The sequence below is a fragment of the Gymnoscopelus braueri genome (assembly GCF_963280865.1).
Source record: "Gymnoscopelus braueri genome assembly, chromosome: 13".
Taxonomy (NCBI): Eukaryota; Metazoa; Chordata; class Actinopteri; order Myctophiformes; family Myctophidae; genus Gymnoscopelus; species Gymnoscopelus braueri.
The window spans coordinates 4519655-4542154 of record NC_137615.1 but is presented as its reverse complement, the minus strand read 5'-3'; the positions used below and the strand labels follow the sequence as shown (position 1 = coordinate 4542154).

The 22500-nt window shown below is 43.4% G+C and overlaps 1 protein-coding gene across 1 annotated transcript in view; it reads right to left on the bottom strand.

Moving 5' to 3' along the window:
• prkcab (protein kinase C, alpha, b) overlaps window positions 1-22500 on the bottom strand; it is a 205371-nt gene that overhangs the window by 130858 nt on the left and 52013 nt on the right. The window lies entirely within an intron of this gene.

The window sequence follows — 22500 nt, the reverse complement described above, 5'->3', positions numbered from 1 at the left end:
ATATGTTTTTTAAAGCAAACATTTGTAACTCAAATCTTTGCTTCTGGTTTAATATCAGCGTTTCTAAAAAAAAATTCATGGTCAAGGACCCCCCAAAATGATATGTATTTGGCCGTGGACCCCCATCTAAAAATATTTTAGTTCCAGGGACCTTCCCCAGACAGATTTGAGTTACAAATGTTCCCTTTACAAATATTCTAAATATTTGCACTTAATGGTGAAGATTTTTCAAAAATAGCAGATCTACATGCTAATAGCACGGCACCGAGTGCCGCGCTATGAGCTTGTAGATCTGCTATTTTTTGAATAGCCTACAGTAAGTATAAAATAATGGTTAGAGTGGTTACACGGATGCGTTCCCGGTCTGAATGGGTTAACATATTTGTAATGTCTTGTAATGTGTTTAAAGTTGTACAATGCAAATTCACAACTAACAATTTTTAGCAACCTCTGCTGGTCACTACCGTCACTGCATACAATTTCCGAAGTCCTCGATTACCCAGAATTCCATTCGTTTTCACCGGAAGCCGGAAGCGTTTCAAAAAGCGATCTTTTAATTGTTTTATACTATCTACGGATCGTTTCTCTTAGCCAGTGGAGCATTAGTTACCATGAGCTGTGCTTTCTTTTTCTGTTCTTTTTCGATCTTCTAATCCTACATTCTCTTAAAATCAGCGTGAGGTTCATTTTTGTTATTAGCGCGATAGTTCCTGACCAAACAGGAAACCGTTGCGGTAGTTCCTGGCCAAACAGGAAACCAGTGCATTTCCACCTCCGTTTTCCGGCCAGATGACGTCATTTCCCCGGGAAAGTCCCCCCAGTCCACGTTCAATATAAAATATATAAATAAAAGGCTTCCGGGGGTGAAATTCATGGAGTGGGTGTTGTGAAACTTTTGCCACTCACAAAAGATATACAATTTAACTTTAGTTTTGTTGAAAACGTTACCTAGTATGCCTTTAAAGTTGTACAATGCAGAATCACAAATAACGATTTTTAGCAACCTCTGCTGGTCACTACCGTCACTGCATACAATTTCCGTAGTCCTCGATTACCCAGAATTCCATATGTTTTCACCGGAAGCCGGAAGCGTTTCAAAAAGCGATCTTTTAATTGTTTTATACTATCTACGGATCGTTTCTCTTAGCCAGTGGAGCATTAGTTACCATGAGCTGTGCTTTCTTTTTCTGTTCTTTTTCGATCTTCCAATCCTACATTCTCTTAAAATCAGCGTGAGGTTCCTTTTTGTTATTAGCGCGGTAGTTCCTGGCCAAACAGGAAACCGTTGCGGTATTTCCTGGCCGACGTCATGACGTCGGCCAGGACGTCGGCCACGACGTCATGACGTTGGCCAGGAACGTCATTTTCCCGGGAAAGTCCCCCCAGTCCACGTTCAATAGAAAATATATAAATAAAAGGCTTCCGGGGGTGAAATTCATGGAGTGGGTGTTGTGAAACTTTTGCCATTCACAAAAGATATACAATTTAACTTTAGTTTTGTTGAAAACGTTACCTAGTATGCCTTTAATGATGATCTGTGCTCAGATGAATGATGTGTAGTATTGAGCCAGATGGCATTAACCCAATAAAACCGGGAACGCATCTGTGGCTGTTAAAAATTTGGCAGATATAAAAGCTATTTTTATATCTGAATTTAGAAAAGTGTGATGCATCGCGATGCATCGTAGAATCGAATGGAATCGTTACCTGGTGAATCGTAAGGGAATCGTTACCTGGTGAATCGTAATGGAATCGTTACCTGGTGAATCGTAATGGAATCGTTACCTGGTGAATCGTAATGGAATCGTTACCTGGTGAATCGTAATGGAATCGTTACCTGGTGAATCGTAATGGAATCGTTACCTGGTGAATCATAATGTCGTTACCTGGTGAATCATAATGGAATCGTTACCTGGTGAATCATAATGGAATCGTTACCTGGTGAATCGTAATGGAATCGTTACCTGGTGAATCATAATGGAATCGTTACCTGGTGAATCTTAATGGAATCGTTACCTGGTGAATCGTAATGGAATCGTTACCTGGTGAATCGTAATGGAATCGTTACCTGGTGAATCATAATGGAATCGTTACCTGGTGAATCATAATGGAATCGTTACCTGGTGAATCGTAATGGAATCGTTACCTGGTGAATCGTAATGGAATCGTTACCTAGTGAATCATAATGGAATCGTTACCTAGTGAATCATAATGGAATCGTTACCTGGTGAATAACCTCGGTCCCAGCCTCACTCATCTGCGAAGAGAAGAGCCTGGTCACGACCTACAGCAGCGAGTGTCTAGGAAGTCCTGAGTGGACAGGATTTCCGTTTCCCCCGGAAACAATATTTGTTGACCAATCACAACACTCGTTTCATTCACGGAGAATGTTAACAGATTTGTAAAGCATCAACGTCATTTCCTTGGGCGGTACTTCCGCCAAATTCAACCATTTCCGGTTGTCAACTTCCTAGACAACCAACATCCCAGGTCTTGCCCAGGGTGCCTGGTGAATCATAATGGAATTGTTACCTGGTGAATCATAATGGAATTGAATGGTGAGTGTTGTGCCACACGTTCCTGGTCCCTCCCCTGCACGACATATAAGGGCGAGGGCCGGGCGTCTCCATGAGTGGCTGGTCCCAATCAGACCAGCTGCTCCACCTCACCATCAACCTGAGCTGCCCAATATAAGCTGCTGAGAACCAACGCCCGACGCTTGAATATTATCTACTGTGGTCAGTTTAGCCGGCTGTTGTAAACCGTTTCTCTAGTGCAAGGGTCTTCAAGGTTTTCAGGCGAAGGACCCACTAGCTGAGAGAGAGATGAAGCAGGGACCCCCTCAATATTGTATAAAATGGTGTTTCAGATGTACTTTTGCTGCTCTTTTTTCCCTCTACACCTATAACTCTTTGCCAAAAAATAGCCGACCTACAAGCTCACAACGCCTCGCAGCGTATCATACAAAGATTTGGCGGACCCCCTGTAGTAACTCTGAGGACCCCCTAGAGGTCCCGGACCCCCTGTAGAAGACCCCTGCTCTAGTGTGCTGTAGAGAACTTCAATATTGTAGATCTGTGTTTTTCATGCTATAAACCCTGTTCTATGTTTTGCAGGCTCCCTCCTCCTCAAACCCAGTGTCTCCCAGCTATCACCCCTCCTTCCACCCACCTCGCTGGATTTCCAAAACACCTCGCCCTCCCCTGGATCTCCCCTCACTCTCCCAACTGACTTCCCCAGACGAAGTTCGTTTTGAATACATTTCCTTTTACCCCTATTTCTGTCTCTGCGTCTTTGCCTTTGGGTCCCCGGCCGGCACGTTTGGCTACTCAGCACCGGTCCAGCCTAACAGTGAGGGCAGTGCCAAGGCACACCTCTATAAAACAGACATGTTTTGCCATATCACGATGTCATCATAACCCAGTCATAGTATAAGGAGGTCTGTAGTCCCTTAAGAGCTCATTGTGCCGTTCACCTCATGTGGGTCAGAAGAAGAACTGGTACCTATTAACGCATGGAGCCAGAAATAGCAGCAGAGCTGCCAGTAATCACCTCAGAATTCATTAAGCACAGCTGGAGAGGAGAGATCCATAGAGGTGAACACTCTCTGCTCCAAAATCCCACTGGGACGATCCTTTTCATTAGCCAAGTTACACACACACGCCCACGGCCACACACACACGTCCACGCCCACACACACACACACACACAAACACACACACACGCACACTAATGGCAGATCTACACCAGAGAGTTTTTGTACACATGCACACATGCGCATATACGCACACACTCACTTTTAGATACAGTCCTATTTTAAAGAGTGCGTACGCAGGAGTCGCGTATCCGCGCCCCTGGTGCAGCCGCTATCATCGATATAAATTGGATCTAAACAAACGCGCTGTATGCGCTGTAGATCGGCCGTAACACACACACACACACACACACACACACACACACACACACACACACACACACACACACACACACACACACACACACACACACACACACACACACACACACACACACACACACACACACACACACACATACATACACACACACACCACTGCATTGACCTCCTGCAACCAAGGAAGCAACAGTGAACATGTTCCATATCACCATAGTAACCATGGTAACTGAGGCTGTAGAGTACAGACAGGATAGCAGAGTAAAAGCACGGAATATGTTTGATTCAAGGCCAAGCTGCAGCGTTCTGCTCTATAGTATCTCTATACTGCTCTATAATATCTATCGTCATATACGTTATGTTCTGCCTATATTAATATAATATCAGTGGTGGGAAAAGTACTCGCATTTCTTACTTAAGTAAAAGTATCGATACTGCAATGTAGAAGTACTCTGTTACAAGTAAAAGTACAAAAGGATTTTTAATTGAGTAAAAGTACAAAAGTATTGGTATCAAAACGCCGTGTCACCAGCCATCAAACGGTACGACTCCCTCCTTCATAACCTCCATAAAAGAGCACCTGCCCACAATTTACAGCAAGACCTGTACATTCTAGCTTTGCCACCAGAGAGTCATTTGATTAACTGTTGCACTCCTCTCCTCCTAACTCCTTTACAATCCCTCCTGGCCCTGCTGTGCATCTCTCTCTCTCTCTCTCTCTCTCTCTCTCTCTCTCTCTCTCTCTCTCTCTCTCTCTCTCTAAAATGGAGTTTGAAGTTACCATGGGTTTGTATAGGAAGGCGGCGTGTCTGATGAAATGAATATCAAATATCTAAATACTGAATGAAGCAATTTAAAAACCGTCCGGAGTGTTCACAAAAGCCTGAGTCGACGATAAAATTACCATTAAAAAAAAAAAAGTGAAATATCCCTTTAAGTGCATTCTCTTCTAAAACAAGCAACTAAAAGAGTATACCTAGCGCTAAGGTAAAAGTGCAATATATCAGCTCCTACTTTCTTAAAAAGCAACATATTTTGTAGTTCCTCTCTCTCTCTCTCTCTCTCTCTCTCTCTCTCTCTCTCTCTCTCTCTCTCTCTCTCTCTCTCTCTCTCCCATATATTGACAACAGAGCAGTCAGTGAGCATCTCTTGGTCTCCATGCACACTGATGTGAATGATAACATGATTTCCCCGTAGAGAAGGCAGAGGGTGGAATCAATCTGGAGCTTCACTGACATGGTTAGTATCAACATGAACACAACTCTGTCTGCACCAAACCCCAGGCATTCAACTTATAACTCTTATAACGGGAACGCATCTGTCATTTTCGATTTTGACCGAGTGCCGCGCTATGAGCTTGTAGATCTGCTATTTTTAGAAAAATAATGAAAATTTGTGCAAATCTTTGAATATATATATATTGTTCAAAGCGATATATATTAACTCAAATCTTTGCTTCTGGGGGGTTCTACAAATGTCTTCTAAATCCTAACAGTTTTTTGTATTAAACGTATGTTAAACGCTTTGTTTAAACGTATGTTACATAATCGGTGCAGTTCTCAAACTGTTTCATGTCAAGGACCACCCACAATGATGTGTATTTGGCTGTGGACCCCCATCTCAAAATATTTTGCTCCAGGGACCCCCTGAAGCAAAGATTTGAGTAAAAAAGAATTCGCTTCAAAGAATATATATTCAAAGATTTGCACACATTTTCACGACTTTTCAAAAAATAGCAGATCTACAAGCTCATAGCGCGGCACTCGGTGCCGCGCTATGAGCTTGTAGATCTGCTATTTTGAATAGCCCAACGTATAAAATAATGGTTAAAGTGATTACACACAGATGCGTTCCCGGTCTTCACAGGTTAAACACAACTCTGTCAGTCCTGCTCTCGTCTTTTGGCTGAATTTCATTGTAATTCTCCAATGAGTGTTAGTGGTGATGTTAAAGCAGGTTTAAGCTGGTCTGACGACACTCCGGGGTGATGAAGAAATACAGTGAAATTCAGGCACAGATGGGATTAAAGGTTTCATAACATTCTTTTTTTTATTTATTTTTTTATGACCTCAATTATACGCAACAAAACTGAACTTTGGGGGACACTGTGGGCGCTGGAGGCGTCATCAGTGCCCACACCCTAGGTGGGGTTGGCGAAAGGGCCTTTCTGTGTGGAGTTTGCATGTTCTCCCCGTGTCTCCCCTCACAAAAACATGCAGTAATCCTGGTCACTATACTGCCTCCCCCTGGCCAGCCTGATGGAGGGAAAAGGAACTGGTTGGAATAACGTGTTCCTTCCACGCTCTACGTCCAACCAGGGAAACTCTCCCCTGTCAGGTGACAAGAAGGTCAGTTGGCTCTCATGCATTGAAGGAGGCATGAGCTCGGCCCTGGCCTCCCTAGGTTGGCAGAGGGAAGGTAGTGCCCAAGGATTACATAGACAATTGGCACTGGGTGTATAAAAAATTGGGTTTACAAAATTGTGTGATAGAAATTTAAAGAGAAAAAAACTTTGAACATTCAGTGGATTTTTGGTGGTCTGGGGTTTTCTGAATAATTAGGCAAAAAAAATGTGCTGTGATTTATTTTCTCTGTGTGTTGACAAACGGTCTGACGAGCGATCATAATGGATATAAATGTTCTGTGGCCAGCTGGGGAGGTGGGAAAGACGTGCATTCTTGACGGAAGATTCTGTTTTCGGCGTGCCGTGCTGCGACAAGGGAAGGCACAGTCGCGGGTGATTTTTTTTTCCCTCTCTGGGACGCCCACTGATACTGCTTGTGTTGACAAACGGTCCGACGATCGATCATAATAGATAAAACATTTCTGTGACCAGTTGAAAAGGTTAAAAAAAACAAAAATGACAAAATTGCTGGCAGTGGGTGATTTATTCATGTATTTACTCTGGCAGTGAATGAGTTAATACACATTTTGAAGGACCATGATAAAGACTTTTAATGTTTTGTAAATCTGAATGTCATGAAAACTTTAAAACAGCTCTTTATTGAACATTATGGAAAAACTTCAGAACGCAAGGTTCGTTAGTGCTAGTTTTCTCCCAAAATCAAATCTACATTTCCCCAGATAATTGAAAGTTGAGATCATAGACAATCAATAGTGGAGGTTATTAGCATCGCCGTGGACAGCTGCTGATGGATATTGACCTCACGTCACGTGGGAGGTAGAGATGGCTTTCAACGAGGACGGTCGCACCTTTTATCCGCTCCTGGATTCTACCCCTCGCTCTATTCTTCAAAGACGAAAACAACATCTTCGCCTCAAAAGAATCATCACTGCCAGCAACATTCTGGTGCTGTTCTACGCTGCTATATTGCAAGGATTAATCTTTATTGAATCCCACAATGTGCAGCTTCAACGGAGAGCGAGTGAAAACGGAGATTTACCGCAAGACGCGACGTCGTTACTTTTTAAAGTGTTCGGCGCGAGTAAATCGGTACAAACACGGAAAAGGACACCAATTCAGCTCGACGGCTTTACAGTAAGAAAGATTATTTGGTTGAGTTTATTGTTGTCGGGAAACGTTCATCCTAATCCCGGCCCACCGACCGTGAAGAGCACGGAGACTCACTATGATCAAAACTTCAATGGCTTAAGCAACTTTACAGCTGATTTCCAACGCGACGGAAGTGCCCGAAAAGGTCCGGTCCACAACATGCAGACAAATAAATTTGTTTGGCAACGGCCCACCTCACCTGATAAGAACGAACCCCAGCAAACAGCTGGAGAAACAAGGATGGATTATTTGTCCCGGTTAACGTGCGTGCTGGCTCCAGGACCTACATTCTCAAGCAGACCACCGTCTGAAAGAATGTGGCCGATGACGAGTCAAGGGCTTCCCCAACAGCAGCGTCATAATGAGGATTTCCTCATGCACCACACGGGCCCAAGACAACAGCAGGATATCTCCCAGAGAGAAGCTCAAGAAAACAGTGTTTTTTCCCCTGTTTCTACCGTCTCCTGGCACCACCGCTTGACGTCGACGCGGGACAACAGATTCCCCCCTCCCCCACCCCTCCTCATGGATGCGCTCTTTTCGACTAGAGGTACCCACATTGTTCACTTGAATGTTAACAGTCTTAAAAACTCTGAAAAAATGTCTGAGCTGAGATCCATGTTTGGAAGTGGCAGGGTAGACATTATTTCAATCTCAGAAACTAAGTTGGATAAATCCATCAAGGACTTTGAGATTGAAATAAAGGGCTACAATGTCATCAGGAAAGACAGAAATCTCTCTGGGGGTGGGGTTTGCATCTATGTGAGATCAGACATTATTTACGATGTGATCCCAGATATGGATAACAACCCCACTGAATCGGTCTGGGTCAAAATGTTATACCCACATGCAAAACCACTGATAATTGGCGCCATCTACAGACCCCCAGAGCAAAATGCTTTTTATGACTTGATTGAGGATCATGTGGCGAGTTTAGGAAACTCTGAGACGGTACTAATTGGTGACTTTAACACCTGTGTTCTGAAGAAAGACTCAGCCACCTTTAAGTCCCTCAGAAAGTTCTGTGACCTACACAGCTTTACCCAGCTGATAAAGCATTTTACAAGGGTAGGCACTGCTTCTCAATCAATCATAGACCTAGTGTTGACAACGGACCAATCCAGAATTTCCAGGAGCGGGGTGATTGAGTGTAGCTTAAGTGATCACAATATCATTTTCTGCACTCGGAAGATTCACAGACCCGGGGCTTATTGTCACAGGACAATCAGCTGCAGGTCTGTGAAACACTACTCAAGTGATCTTCTAACAACAGCTCTTGGAAAAATGGACTGGTCCCATGTCCTAAATTGCACCTCTGTGGAGGAGTCCTGGTCCTGTTTCAAAAAAGCTTTTTTGTGTGTACTTGATAACATCGCACCCACAAAGGTGGTGAGGGTCAAAGCTAGCACAGAACCTTGGATGAAGGGTGACATTTTGAATGCCATCAAACTCAGCAACAAAAGCTACTCAGAGTTCAGGAAAAACAAAAGTGAGCAGCTACTTGAAAAGTGCAGAAATCTACGAAATGTAGTTACTAAATTGATCAGAAATGCCAAAAAGAATTTCTTAAATGAGAACATAGAGGCAAACAAAAGCCACCCACAAAAACTGTGGGAGGCACTAAAACAATTAGGCTGCAACGGAAAAATTCAGACAAAATCTACAAACATTTGCATTATTTCAAGTGGCTCGCTCACTACCGACAAGCAATTGGTAGCGGACTGTTTTAACAGTTTCTTCACCACAGTTGCAACCCAGTTGGTAAGCAAACTCCCTCAGCATTCAGGTCTGTTTGGCCCCGACCACATTCAAGCTCACTAAAAGTGAAAACAAAAGTGAGCAGCTACTTGAAAAGTGCAGAAATCTACGAAATGTAGTTACTAAATTGATCAGAAATGCCAAAAAGAATTTCTTAAATGAGAACATAGAGGCAAACAAAAGCCACCCACAAAAACTGTGGGAGGCACTAAAACAATTAGGCTGCAACGGAAAAATTCAGACAAAATCTACAAACATTTGCATTATTTCAAGTGGCTCGCTCACTACCGACAAGCAATTGGTAGCGGACTGTTTTAACAGTTTCTTCACCACAGTTGCAACCCAGTTGGTAAGCAAACTCCCTCAGCATTCAGGTCTGTTTGGCCCCGACCACATTCAAGCTCACTATGAGAAACTAGGGGCTAAAAAAGATTCCTTCTTTTTCAAACCTGTATTGACTGTTGATGTGCAAAACAAACTCCTCGCCCTAAAGCCAAACAAGGCCACCGGCCTTGACAACATCCCCACCAGATTCCTCAGAGACGCAGCGGTCTCCATTGCTCCCATAGTAGCCCACATTACAAACTTATCCATCAGTCAGTGTCACGTCCCACAAGAATTCAAGTTGGCAAGAGTAATCCCTCTATTTAAAAAAGGAAGCAAACTAGATCCTGGCAACTATAGGCCTGTTTCCATCCTTTGTTCAATATAACTCAAAGGTTATAGAGCGATCAATCCAAGAACAAATCAACAGCTACCTCAGTGAGCGCAAACTGTTGTTTGAATTCCAATCGGGCTTCAGAACATCCCACTCCACTGACACATGCCTACTATATTTGACCGACTACATCAAACGTGAGGTAGACTCGGGCAAATACTGTGGCATGGTCATGCTGGACCTCCAAAAGGCGTTTGACACTGTAAACCACGCAATTCTACTTGATAAGCTGAGGGCGATTGGTTTTGATTGCACATCACTAAATTGGATGAAATCTTACTTGGAGGGTAGAGAACAAGTGGTTGACATCAACGGAACCATGTCCTCATCCCTCCCGGTGAGCTGCGGGGTTCCTCAAGGCAGCATTCTAGGGCCGTTACTGTTCCTTCTATACATTAACGACATGAATGCTGCCTGTAACTGCAAACTGTTCCTGTTCGCTGATGACTCGGCACTCCTGATCTCGGGTGAGGACAAGTTGCAAGTTGAGGAAGCTCTCAGCTCTGAACTCTCAAAAATCCGTACCTGGCTTACCGATAACAAACTGTCACTACACCTTGGGAAAACTGAATCCATCCTATTTGGGACCAAACATTCCCTCAGTAAAATGAAGGTAGATGACTTCAAGGTCATAGTCGATGACACAATCATCACTAGCAAAGAAGAGATTACCTATTTGGGATGTATTCTTGACAAATACCTGTCAGGTGAAAGCATGGCAACAAAGGTGGTCAAAGGAGTAAACCAGAGAACCAGATTTATGGGTAGAGTTTCCTCTTTTGTCAACCCTCAGGCCCTCAGGACCCTCTCGGGGGCCCTGATTCAGCCCCTTTTTGACTATGCTAGCTCCTCTTGGTACTCTAACACCTCAGTGTCACTGCAGACTAAGCTTCAAACCTCCCAAAACAAACTGATCCGACTACTTCTCGGACTGGGGCCCATGACCAGGGCCGCAGGAAGGGTAGTGCGAACGGTGCGGTCGCACAGGGCCCCGCGCTTGGGGGAGCCCCGCAAAAAAAACGAAAAAAAAAAAAGTTTTTTTTTTTTAGTGAACAGATTCACGTTTATTAAGAGTTATACCGAGAAATAACCGCAAATAACCACCAAAAACTCGGAAATATCCGCCCAAAACCGCCAAAAAATCCCGCGCGCGCGCGAGATGGGGGCGCGCACGCGCGCTGCGCGCGCGCACGCCACTTCGCACAGGGCCCCGCATTTCTCCCAGACGGCTCTGCCCATGACCCACCTCTCTCCCACTCACTTTGCCAGCCTAGGCTGGCTCAGGGTGGAAGACAGGGTTAAACAACTAAAAATGGGTCTGGTCTTCAAAATTGTAAATGCAGATTTGCCCGAAATGCCCCCTATACCCGCATATCTGTATAAATACCTCGAAAAAGTTAGTGACACCCACAGCCACGAAACTAGAGGGAGCGTAAACAACAATCTGGTACCACCCACCCATAAAACAAACATGGGCAAATTCTCCTTCTATAGCACAGCCACCAAGGAATGGAATAGTCTAACCCCATCCCTCAAAAAATGCAGTTCGCTGGGCTCATTCAAAACAGCCCTAAAAACTCATCTTTCTGGATGCCGAAAGAGGAGATAGTACCAGTTTCCCTGTAGACAGACGACCCCCCCCCCCTCCTCTTTTTTGTACATATTTTGTATTTCCTCATGCATTTTTTGTATATAATCGTTATTTTTCCATGCTTCACCCCCCCCCCTTTTTTTTGTACATTTATTTTTTATTTTAATTTTTTTCATGCTCCTTTTTTTGGGACATAGTTGTATTTTTTCTGTATTATCTGTATTTTCATGTTGATTTTTGAACTGTTTGGTTGCTACTATATATGTCTATGAAATTAATTCAAGGACCCCAACGGAAACAAGTCCGCAAGGACTTTTTTGGCCGGACCTTTTAGTCAAAAGCATTATAAATGTAACTGTGTTGTTTTACATTCTTTTGCCTAATAAACATTTCAATCAATCAATCAAAGTAGCTGCACAGCCCCTGTATTAATTAGTATATCGACTGCTTTAGTGCAAAATGTTAAAGTTAATTATTTTTTTACCCTGAACACTGAATGCTTTGCTCCCTCAATACGGCTGAATATTGAAAAGGTGTTTTTAAAGACAAAAAGACAGTTTGGACCATGCAGTCTAGAGAGGTACATTAACCCATTTAATCCGGGAACTCATCTGTGCCATTTAAATATTTCTTTGGCAGATCTACAAGCTGAGCTTGTAGATCTTGAAAAATCTTCAACATTTGTGCAAATCCTTATATATATATATATATATATATATATATATATATATATATATATATATATATATATATATATATATATATATATATATTATTTTCTTTTATTTGTAACTAAAATCTTTGTTTCTGGGGGATCCCTGGAACAACACATTTTGAGATGGCTTGTTTTGCAATAGGGTGCAAAAGTGATATTTATTTACCAGGGTATTGAGTCAGATGTTTAGTGGAATGTGTGGTTTTAGATTTGTTGCATGTTTGAGGTTACCTGCAACATGGTAGAACCCGCACTTGATTGACTCACACTTGATTGGCTCGCACTTGATTGGCTCGCACTTGATTGGCTCACACTTGATTGGCTCAGCTGAGTATAAAGGGCTGCCAGATACTAACACACTCAGTTTTAGTTAGTGCTAAGACATGGTGGTGTGCAGACCACCATGTCTTAGCACTCTACATCCTGACTCTGTGCTCATTTCCAGCTGCTTATTGGGCCAGTCCTTACACCCCCTTAGGCTACAAGTAAAGGTCCAGAATTCAAAATTTACTTGAGTAATTGACATCAAAATATACTTAAAGTACCAAAAGTAAAAGTACTAAAACATTTGAAAATAGCAGATCTACAAGCTCATAAGATCGGCTATTTTCAAATAGGCTCGGTATAAAATAGAGCTAAAGTGGTTAATGTATGTTTTATAATATAATAATTTAATCTGCAAAGTAACTAATAACTAAAGCTATCAAATAATTGTAGTGGAGTAAAAGTACAATATTTGCCTCTGAGATGTAGTGGAGTAGAAGTAAAAGTACTGAAAATGGTAATTACTCCAGTAAAGTAAAAATCCCTGAAAAGTGTACTTAAGTACAGTACTTAAGTAAATGTACTTAGTTACTTTACACCACTGGAGAGAGCTCAACAGCCCGACCGGTGTGATTAGCTATCCAAGTAATTAGTTTGGAACATCTCCAGGCTTCCAGCTCAGTGCTGCTGGGGCTAGGCAGCTGTAGCAGTGTTGCCATGTCTGTTTATTATAAGCCACTTTGGGCTTGTTTGTCTGTAACGTTGCTTGTAAAATATTTGTAGTTGCGGGTTGCAGTTTTTTGGGCTTGTTTCTAAAGTGTATAGTTGCTTATTTGGGCTTGTTTCCTAATGTTGTTTATGAACCAGATTAAAATGTATTTGCCCGCAGACCGGGCCCCCCCCCACCCCACCCCACCCCCCCACCATCTGAAAATGTTTGATGCCAAGGACCCCCTCCCCCCAATACAAGATTTGTTAAAATGCTTCAAAAACTATTCAAAAGTGTCAAAAAATAATTATTTACATTTTTGAAAATAGACGATCTACAAGCGTCACAACGCGTCGCTTGTAGATCGGCTATTTTCTGCCACAGAGCTCACAACGGAATAGGCTATTTTCTAATAGCCGTAGTAGCCTTTTAGTCGCTTCTTTTGGGCTTGTTTTCATAGACCTGGTTGCTTTTATTTCTCCCTCAAAATCTGGCAACGCTGGTCGGGCAAAGGGGAGAGAGCTGGAACTAATGAACACAGAGACGCAGGCAGAGCCACAGATACAGGGCAGAAGCAACACACTACACAGACATGGTAAGAAGCGGGCGGGGCAGGTCACAAAACAAGCACATTTCTCAGGGAAAAAAAGGGCCTCATTTCCAATTCTCCTGTGCCTTGTAGACAGAACATCAGCAAACACACATGCACTGGATTGGGCTGAATGTGCCTCAACATAACAACCTCAGCCCTGTTTCATACTTGATCCATTCAAATCGGCAGTGGCTCAGGGGTGGAGTGGCCGGTAGAGCGGCTGGATGGTGAACTGCAAGGTTCCCAGTTCGATCCCGGGCTCCCCCAGAGTCAGTGTGGAAGTGTCCTTGAGCAAGACGCTGAACCCCTAGTTGCTCCGCGATGAGCAGGTTGGTGCCTTGCATGGTTTCCTCCGCCTTCGGTGTGTGAATGTGGGTGAATGTAATGCACAATCTATGTAAAACATTTCTAACTCTGATCTGTGCTTTTGGGGGTCCCTAGAACAACATATTTTGAGATGGGGGTCCGTGCCCAAATACAAATCATTCTGGGGGTCCATGACATGGAAAATTTGGAGCACCACTGATATAGCAACATGCTGTTAGGATTTAGAACACATTTTTAGATATGTATTTGGCCGCGGACCAATACATATTTAGTTCCAGGGACCAGGGACCCCCAGAAGCAAAGATTTGAGTTACAAATGTTCGCTTTAAAAATATATATATATTCAAAGATTTGCACACATTTTCTAGATTTTTCTTAAATCGCAGCAAAAAGCTCATAGCACCGGCACTCTGTGCCACGCTATGAGCTTGTAGATCTGCTATTTTTGAATAGCCAAAGTATAACATATGGATATAGAGGTTACACAGACAAGTCACAGACAAACCGTTCCTGGTTTGGTAAATGGTGCATTCATATAACACTTTTATCCAAAGCGCTTTACATAGATTGTTCATTACATTCACCCATTCACACACACATTCACACACCGAGGGCGGAGGAAACCATGCAAGGCACCAAGCTGCTCATCGGGACAAATTAGGGGTTCAGCGTCTTGCTCAAGGACACTTCCACACTAACTCTGGGGGAGCCCGGGATCGAACTGGGAACTTAACGGTTGCCATCCGCCCAATCTACCGGCCACTCTATCCCTGAGCCACTGCCGCCCTCATAATATTCTATGATTTTTCAAAGGTTAGAGAAAACGCTCAGAATCGCTGGCAAGGTCGGCTATAGACAATGTTTTACTCTGGCGGTTAATGAATAACGCCAGGAGAAAAAGAAGTTACTGTACATACAGTAGTGGCGCTTTAAGACGTGGCTGTACCACCACCACACACAGCGCAGCACGTGCACTATGTGCATAATGTGTGGCGTTATGAATAAATGATGGGGAAGACCATCAGAGGAATAATGAATACGGGGTCTCATCCTGCATGTCATGGACCACATGGTGGAGATCTGAGCCCTGAGTCACATGGAGGAGAAGACTCTCTCATCCACATCCATTCATCACTGTCCAGTTAATTAGCCTGGCAGTGGATGAGAGACACTGTGTGTGTGTGTGTGTGTGTGTGTGTGTGTGTGTGTGGGTGTGTGTGTGTGTGTGTGTGTGTGTGTGTGCGTGTGCGTGTGCGTGTGCGTGTGCGTGCGCGTGCGCGTGTGTGTGTGTGTCCAGGCAACTTGATTTATATGTCCAGCATGAGGAGGAACATGTATTATGTTTTATTAATTAGTGTTATTTATCATTTATTTATTATGGCAGAATAATACCAGCCTGGTAAACCATCAAGGTTAATTAATTAAAGGGATAGTTCACCCCCAAAATGACTTTTTTCCTATCGATTAGTCACCCCATGGAGACTTGAATTCTTTTGGTCTCAGAGCCAATCGTCTGCGCTCATGGGCCATGTGATTGACAGACTGATCCAGACAAGGTTGAGAACCAGCTGTGCTAATGAACTGTGAATACTTAAAAAAACTACTACATTTCCCGTCGGTCCCTGTTGCCGATGGCAACGCAGACACTGTTGTGACAAGCTGTCAGGAATGTCATCTTGAAGAGGGAAACTCCCCACAGAGACTCTCCATGGACTCTGGACCGTCATGATGGCTAATTATTTTAATGCCCATGTGAGATTATTATTATTTTTCTCAGCTTCCCAGAGCTTGTGGATTGATGCTTGTTAGGCTGACAAACCTGGCACCCTGGCACTGCTAGGACTTATCGGATGCTGTGGCCATGGGATCAAAAAAAGAAGCATAGCGTTAGTTAGGGGGCCGGGCTGACAAATCTTTGTGTGTGATTCCCCCCCCCCCCCCCCTTTTACATCAACCTCTTGTACTCTATAGCATCCCTATTCTGGTGGGAACATTCGGCAAAAATAGCAGATCTACAAGGTCACAACAACACGTCACATCGGCAGTGGTTCTCAAAGTGGGGGTCCTTGGGGGGGTTCCAGGGGGTCCCCAGCAAGATGTGTTAATACAGCATTACAATCATTTTAACCACCATCCATTTATACGTTGGCTTTTCTAAAATAGCAGATCTACAAGCTTGCAGCGCGTCACTCTGTGCCGCGTGTGAGCTTGTACATCTGCATTTTTGATATTTTTTTAATATCGAAAATGTTTAATCATTTCGATTTTTTTTCCCACACAAATCTTCTCTTCTAGGGGGTCCCTGGCACAAAACGTTTTCAGATGGGGGTCCACGGCCAAACACATATCAATGTGGGGGTCCGTAAAAGTTTGACAACCACTGGTGTAGAGGGGGGAAAAAAGCAGACCAAGCACAGAGCCGCCAAAGTTCATTAACTATTGAGGGTATATATGGTAGAATGAATCCAACATAATGAATGGAAAAGATAATGTGTAATGAAATGACATCTATGAATCTATGTTTAATCTGCAAACACATGTTATACAATATGTAGTGTGTGGGGGGGGGAGGGGGTCCCTGCTTCATCTCTCTCTCTCTCTCTCTCAGCTAAAAGGTCCTTGACATGAAAAACGTTGAAGAACCCTGAGGAGGAGGAGGAAGAGGAGGAAGAGGAGAGGATGGAGGAGGGATGTTCAATAAGTGAATTGAGGAGGAGAGGTGGGCAATTTACGAGGCATTTAGCGGACACTTTTATCCAAAGTGACGTGCGTAAGCCATTGGTTCTCAAAGTGGGGTCCGGAGACCCCCAGGGGTCCTTAAATTCAGTGCCACATGACGTCTAAGACGTCATGGCCTGTTGCGCCCTGAGCGCCACGTGACGTCTAAGACGTCATGAGACACTGGATTTAACACTGGATGCTTGTTTCTTTCCAGAACCTGGCAACTCGTGTTGCCAGGTTCTGGAAACAAGCATCCAGTGTTAAATCGTTCGCCATTAACGGTGGGCTCGCAGGAAGTTTCAGCGCATGTTTGACTATCATGAGACTCAACAATGACTAGCAGTAGAGAAAAAAACAACTTTGCATCGGTTATAATAGACGAATCTCCCTAACCCACGCGCTCCCATTATGACAACGGAGGGGGTTTAAAAAATGACGACAGGGGAATCTATGGAAAAAAAGAACGCCACTTTTCACGTCGGTAGGTGAGTAACGAGACATCAAAGACAACACTTAATTTGTCCGGTATTCTCCTTAAAAAAAAAAAAAAAAATGTTTTTTTCCTTCTTTTTTTTTTTTTTTTATAATGTTCAGAACCCAAGATATGATGATTTGAAGATTTTCTGCTCCATTCACTTCTTGTTTAACTTCTTACTGAAAAAGGCTGTATCTCGGCTCCTAAGCACTTTTTTTTTTACAATGAATTTTGGCTGTGGCACTCAGAACCAAACTGCCATAAATAAGCATGGCACTGAAAGAGTTGACGGGGTTCCAGGGGGTCCCCAGCTGAATGTGTTTAATATAGCATCACAATAATCAAAGCAGCTATTCTTCTTCATAATATATTTTTTAAAGTGATATGCTGTAGTTACTGTATAGCAGTGACTGAGACAACGGACTGAAAAACAATGCTGTATACAGTAACTGAGCGCGCGCGTGCGTCCGCAACTGGGTGCGGCCCACATCAAGTCACCTTCTGACCAATGTGGCCCGCACCCCAGAATGAGTTTGACACCCCTGCTTTTATACGTCTTTGGCTATTCAAATATAGCAGATATAAAAGCTCATTAGAGCAGAGCGACAGTCAGCCTCTCTCCACCCACACACCTGATCCCTTAGCCCTGGAAGAATCATCCTTGACCTTCCACTCATTCTTCACTCTCCCCCAAGTATACTTAATACTGAACATTACCCGCCTGGCCTCCAGCCCTTACAGTCTTTCTCTGCTGCTAAACACACACAAACATTCATGCATTCACTACATCCAGGATCATCTGTTCATTTTCTCCCTAATAAGAGCAAGTTTGAGTAATTTGCAGACTCTTGCCGGGGGAGTTCAACGATCCTTAGGCTGATTGTGACAACAATCAACCACTGATTCTGTGGAAATTAACCAAAGGTTGTTTGAAGGACATGATGAAGTGTTGATTTTGACAGCACATTTGTATTTAGTTTTAGTCATAGTCTTTTGAATCAAATTCCATTTAATTGTAGTCATATTTTAGTCATCTGAAATGTTTTAGTTTTTGTCTATAGTCGACTAAATATAAGATTATAGACGACTAAATCTACAGTTGATTTAGTCGACTAAAATGTATATTGGCGGTGCCTTGATGGCGTCGTAATGGCTGATTTTACACTTGGTTGCATGCTGAAAATAGTAGATCTACAAGCTCACAACGTGTCGCAGCGCGACGCGTTGAGCTTGTAGATCTGCTATTTTCAGAGCACAACCAAACATCCAGTTCTACTGGATCTCTTCTCCACTCGTCCCTCCCTGACATTTTAGTCTAGTTTTTATTTGTTACATAAATTGTAAATATATATAGTCTTAGTTTTAGTCGTCATAGCTTCGTTTTCATGAGTGAAAAATGGTAGTCGTCCAACATTTTTCATCATAGTTTTAGTTGATGAAATCAACACTGGCCAGGAGGAGATTTGGCGCGGAAACCACCGTGTTTCACTGTTTTAGCGCTTCTACAGCAGCCGCTGCTTCTAAATGTTGGTGCTTTTCGGTGATAGTTCAGTCTTCTTTCACTTTCTCCCCACCGTTTGGTGCCCCCCCCCAAGGTTGCTGCCCTGCAATCTGGGAACCCAAAGCCAAATGAGAATGAAAAACAGCGCCCTCTGCTGTTTGTACTATCTCATGTTGGCTCTGGGACAATGACGACGCAGCACACGTGCGCAAAGGAAACCGGGGTTTTAGTCTGCCTTCACGCTCCACTTCCGGTGGTGCGACTATGTTTTCATTCCCACTAACAATATTTCTACACGGAACACTAACACCACTTCTCCCAGAGAACATGGATCGTTTTGGTTATAAGCCCACTTGTTTCTATGATGAAAGAGTAAGTTAAAATGTGAATATCTTTCCGTGGTTTTGTCTGCTCCGCGGACGCCATTGTTAAATTAGTTTCGGCTTGTTTCGAGTAGGGAAGGATCAGCGGACACGTGAATCCCGCCCACTACATTTGATTGGGTAAAGCGCGGCCTGCTTCCTGATCTGAAGGCACGCCCACGCCCACACAGTGCGTACACGTTATGACGAACCTTCACGACAGATTCCAACGCAGAGCAGAATCTGTTCTTGAGAGATTAGGTGCCCTGTGCTTCAGCACCTAAAGCCCTCTGGTTAATCCTGCACTGCGCATACATTACAGAACTCAAAAAACAAACAAATGAATAAATACTTTTAGAGAGGATACTCAGCAGCAGAAAGTTCTGTGCATGTTTCTGACAAACAAAACATTTACCACATCTCTTCTCTTCTCATCTCTCCACTCTTCTGCCGTTTCGAGAAACCACCTATTGTTGTGTACCGCACGCACGCCCACACGCACGCACGCACACTCACACTCACACTAAGGGGGCGGCAGTGGCTCAGGAGGAGCCGGTAGAGCGGCCGGATGGAAGCCGTGAGGTTTCCAGTTCGATCCCGGGCTCCCCCAGAAGGGTTAGTGTGGAAGTGTCCTTGAGCAAGACACTGAACCCCTAATTGCTCCCGATGAGCAGGTTGGTGCCTTGCATGGTTTCCTCCTCCATCGAATGGTTTCCTCCGCCATCGGTGTATGAATGTGTGTGTGAATGGGTGAATGTAATGCACAATCTATGTAAAGCGCTTTGGATAAAAGCGCTATTTAAATGCACCATTTATACTCACACACACACACACACACACACACACACACACACACACACACAGTGTGTGTGTCACACACACACACACACACACACACACACACACACACACACACACACACACACACACACACACACACACACACACACACACACACACACACACACACACACACACACACACATACACATACACCATACTACTTCTTCAGAAAGGTTACACACACTCTAGTAAGTCCATGTGTTGGTCTCTTTGTGCTCTCTCTCTCTCTCTCTCTCTCTCTCTCTCTCTCTCTCTCTCTCTCTCTCTCTCTCTCTCTCTTCTCTCTCTCTCTCTCTCTCTCTCTGACTCCTCTGATGCCTTTGTTCGTATAAAAGCAGTGATTATGTGTGAGCTGTCATCTCATTACGTTACACTGTAGTATTGTGTCAGCAAACACTCTCCCTGGCCGACAATAAGAAAGAACTACCCACCCACTCTCTGCTGAGTATTATACTGTTGAGCTGAGAGACACAAAGAAATACAATAAAAAGCCTCCCTCTTCTTTTTATGTCACCAGATGACACAGTGTTATTATGAAAGACCAAATATTTTGACACCCGTCCTCCACCGAGGACGAGGCTCTCTTATTGAAGAGCTCTGCTGCAAAACGGAGGAAGATTCTGATGAAATAGTGATGAGATTCCTCCAATTCCTCCTTCGACCTTCCTCCGCTCCGGGGTTTCTGTGATATCATTTTTAAAATTTTTATAACGTGCGGTGCTGTTATCAAGTGGGTTTCGCCAGCTTCTGGCCAGAGTGTGATTTCCTCATCGTGCCAAAACAAATAAAAAAAAACAATTCACTCCATTCAGTCCGTTTGGGATGACTCAATGTTTCATCATCATTTAACCCCTTAAGACTAGGGAACGCATCTGTGTAGTTTTATTTATTTATTTGGCTATTCAAAAATAGCAGATCTACAAGCTCATAGCCCTGCTATTTTGGAGGAAAACCATTGTGAAATTGAATATTTATATATTTTTTACTCAAATCTTTGCTTCTATGGGTCCCTGGAAGAAAACATTTTGAGATGGGGGGGTGGTCCGCGGACAAATACATATCGTTTTGGGTGGTCCTTGACATGAAAAAAGTTAGAGAACCACTGATATTATAGCAACATATTAGGATAAAGAGTTGTAGAATACCCCAGAAGCAAAGATTTGAGTTACAAAAATGTCCGCTTTAAAAAAACATTAATTCAAAGATTTGCTCACATTTTCACGATAAAAAAATTAATAGCAGATCTACAAGCTTGTAGCGCGGCACTCGGTGCCGCGCTACAAGCTTGTAGATCTGCTATTTTTAAATAACAAAATAAATCTAAACATGACACAGATGCGTTCCCGGACGGCTTAAGGAGGACTATTTGGAAACAAGGGGTGTTTTGGTACAGTATAGTTATGGGTTATTTAAAGGTGTTTTGGTACAGTAGTTATGGGTTATTTAAAGGTCTTTTGGTACAGTATAGTTCTGGTATAGTGTACCGGTCGGTACTGCCAAAGCGAGCTGCCCACGTTTCAGGGCGAAGCGTGCGTGGGCACAGACAGACATCGTAACCATGGTAACCCTGGCATGTACCACAGGGTTGGCCTGGCGTGTACAGTCGAGTTACAGTAAAGCGTTAAAAAAAAAAATGGAGCACTGCTGCCTTACGCTGTTATCCTAAAGGACTGTGTCACATATAATATAACACAGGTTCAGTTGGCAGACCTTCACCGAGTGTGCACACTCTGTGGGTACACATATGGGGCAGTAATTGTGCCATTTGCAATTGATTGATTGATTGATTATATACTTTATTTAGAGTTTGCAGAGAGAAAAAGCACATGGAAGTACAGTTCACAATACGAGGTCAACTAAAAAAAGAAGCCTTTCGGCTTGATTCAATAGGGATCCTCACATACTCAATAGACAATAAATGACAGGCAGATATATAGATGGGTTTCCGTGCGACGTCATCACAGAGCAGAGTGTGCAATCTGCGCATGCCTGGGGTAGAACGAACCGGAAGCGCACTTCACTCTGTTGTTGTGTTCGGGATTTAGATAGGCATAATGCTGCTATTATAGGCATAATAGGCATAATGCTGCTATTATATACAAACAGATCCAACTTCCGACAAATCATTTTTATTGAGTAAAGAAGATATTACAAACTGCATAATTTAATCTACTTTCATTAAACCCGGTGAAGACCATTTCTTTTATGAATGTACATTTGACTAGAGCTGCTGCGGGTAATAGCGCCCTCTATAGGCTCACCCCTCCACTGCGCGCGCATCATCCTCTCATGTTTACAAACAGGAAACCCGTCTATACTACTATGCAAAACATCATATAATCAGTTTAAAGGTAAGAAAAACAAAAGATATGTACAGTAAACAGTTTGAGTGGGGGAACTGCTTCACTACTTTTGGTAGGCCATTCCACATTTTTGTTGCATAGCAGGAGAACGAATTCAACCCCTTGTTTGTGCCAAATCTGGGTTGGACGTGATC